The following is a 3,351-nucleotide window of genomic DNA, read 5'->3' as shown; positions in this document are numbered from 1 at the left end:
CATTACACATTAAATTTACCAACAATTTTTTAAACACGCCTCCAGCAAACAATGCAAAATTTGTGCACTCATCAGTATTAAAGCAATCGCTGAAGTGTCGACAGCGGCTGCTATGCGTAATTTCCTTACGAAAAATGATGACATTTAATTTATAATTTTAATTTATATATTTATATTTATTTTTATGATTTCAATTTATATATTTATTTTTATATATATTATATTTTATATAATTTAATTTTTTTTTTGGTATTTTTTAATAACAAATTTTTCGTAGGTGCACAATGCAATTAATATTTAAAACAAAATTTTTATTGTAATTTAATGTTTGGTTATTTTTTTTTAGCCCAAGGTTATTAATATTTTAATTCTCCTTAATAAAATGTTTTGGAAATTAAAAAATTTTACCTAGGTAGAAAATACAAATATTTAAAATAAAATTCATTCATATTTGCAAAGCATCGCATGCTAACGGACAAATCATGCGTGCATTTAAACGATGTTTACGCTTCATTTCTCAAATAAATAAATTTGATGCCGACCAAATCCGACTGATATGCAAAAACACGAGCATTTTGAAGAAATATCAAAATTTTTTGATTTTCGTCAACACATTTCTTAAAATTTCAAATGTTACTATTACACAAACAAATTTCGCATTTCACAAAGTAGAAGAAAAGTAGGAGAAAAAAATTCTCATGTGAGAGCGATTTTTTAGTATATTTGTTGTTTTATCTGGGGCGTGTTTAAAAAATTTTTAAAAAATTGTTTGTGTAATGGCAAGCGCGCGTTGACAACGAACGTTGCTGTCTAATGGGCCCTTTATATGTTTATTCACTTCGGTGAATAAAAAAAATAAAACACAAACAAATTTTAATTTATATTAAAATTTTAGTTTATTTTTATTTTGTTCAAAAAACGAATTTTGTTATAAATGAAATCTTAAGACTTATTATATACTTTGGTTAATATTTATTTTACAAAGCATTTATTTATTGTTGTACCGAAAAATCTTTATTTTACAACATATTAGTTATCCACTTTAACTTCGGTTAAAGATATCTTAAGACTAAATCCTACATACAATATCAATATCTTAGGTATATACTATTTACAATTCATAATTGGCGAAAGTGGACGAAAGGTAAGAATAAAAATTTGGTGACCTGCTGACAAATAAGGGTCATTGCATTGTTTATGTTAAATGCAGATGCAGTTTGAGAAATGCTCCAATGCAATAGATTTTTTAATATAAGTTGCTATGAATTAAAATATTGTTTTAATGTTTTAATGATTTAGAAATTTGAATTCTGAATAACGAAATTTGGAAATTTTGTTTTGCTTATTTAGAGGAAGTTAAAGTATCGTGGGATAAAATATTATTTCGATACTTTAATGGTTCTGCAACTAGAATAGTTACAAAGAACTAAGTTTTGTAACCAATATTTGGAAAGTGTCGATTGAAGTCACTATTAAGCAAATTTGGTAATATAGGAAACATGCCGTGGGATAAATAATTATTTGGGACACTTACGAGACATATACTGTCGAATTTTTCAATTTATTACTCATAAGACAAATTTGATCACAAAGACCAATTAATTTGAATATTGTGAATTGTTGGCGGAGCCAATGACATAACCCGCGCACTACTTGCAACGGTGGATTTCAGTAGTCCAACGCCCGCAAATCTTCAAATGGAACTATTCGAAACGGTGGGTTCCAGCAATTCAACGCTTACGCTACATGAATTTTTTTTGTTTATGATTTAAATACAAGGGAAACGAATAAACTCTAATAATATAAAAAATACAAACACAATAGTGTCTTATTTATTTAATTCTTATAACGAACCCTGGTATACTCGCTGAGTTACACCCCAGCTATAGATAGGACCGGAAAAGGTCGTTACACTAGTGCATATAAGGTATTGGCTCTATGAAACTCCGAAATGCATTATAAACTTTTTTCCAGCTTTGTAAGTATTTGATATTTTGCCATTCAAATGAAAGCTCTTGATATGAGTAATTTTGCAAATATTGCATTGTATATCTAAATTGATGGTTAGTATTAAGCAGATCTTGATTTTTGTATGTTGATTGCATTTATTCAAAATTCATGAATTGTAATTAAGAGTAAAACCGATATAAGTACATCTACAACTGAAATAAGCACAATGGGTCAGTATTTGGAGTCATGTGACTTTCATGCACAAGGCTTACAATCGTAGTTAATCAACCCAACTTGTGGTTAGTTATCTTAAGATGTTTTACGAAAAGAAATATCAGAAACTTACTTGGATTATTGATTTGAAATAAATATCTATGTGGTAAGAGGTAAAAACAAACCGCAACCTATTGTTTTGCGTTGTACTTATTTACGAGATTTGTTTAATTGCATTTCAAAGTTAGACATAACATATATAAAGGATATGTGTAATTCAAATAGAATCAAAAATTGTAAAAAGTGCCTATAGTTAGGCACTACTAACTAAGATCAATACATCATTACCATGTTCCAAACTCGTTGGCGTAGACTCACAAAAGTTTTTTGGGAACAGTTTCATTTAGACAGCTCTAACACTAAGCAAGTGAATCACTGATCTATGGATATGTAAACAGAAGCTATGACTGACCAAGCCGTCAGATGGCTGGTAGACCGATATCGCTAAATTAATCTGTTCTTCATACTGTACATGGATATGTGGTCACTGGTGTCTCCATCAGTGCGTTACAAAGCCCAAGCAAAATCAATAACATTCTTTTTACACCTCTCCTCTCATTTATTTAGGAAAACACATTTTTATTACATACATATTATATATAAGAACGAATTTGTGTTTTCATTAATAATTGAGCAAATGTGCATTGAGGTGGAACGCAATCCAATTTAATGTAAAGCTCTTTAGGGTGGCACTTTGACTTGGAATATATTTATATTGTATATTGTACAATAATACATGTACAGTTCTCGTCGAAAATTTAAACTTCTTTATATTCATAAAATGTTTAACAACTACATAAAGAAAAATAATTTTAAAAAAAAATTATTTCAATTCCAGAAATAAAAAATTTTTTTTAACTTTTTCATTGAACTTCATCTGATAAGGACTACACATATTACATTCTTTAGAAATTTTATATTAACACTACCGGGATTCGAACCCGAACCTCAACGGCAATGATCAGGGGCACTAACCACTAGGCCACTGAGACTACCGAACGAAGTTCGACAATTGTTTTACTTAGCTTACATGTGCAACGAAAAAAAGTGATACAAAACAGCATATGTTTTTCTATGCCTACTTATGCATTTGAAGTTCTTTTAAACATTGCAAATTTATTCCGAACA

This window comes from Teleopsis dalmanni, chromosome X, assembly GCF_002237135.1.
Source record: "Teleopsis dalmanni isolate 2A chromosome X, ASM223713v2, whole genome shotgun sequence".
Taxonomy (NCBI): Eukaryota; Metazoa; Arthropoda; class Insecta; order Diptera; family Diopsidae; genus Teleopsis; species Teleopsis dalmanni.
The sequence above is the reverse complement of the archived record's forward strand: the minus strand, read 5'-3'. Positions refer to the sequence as shown.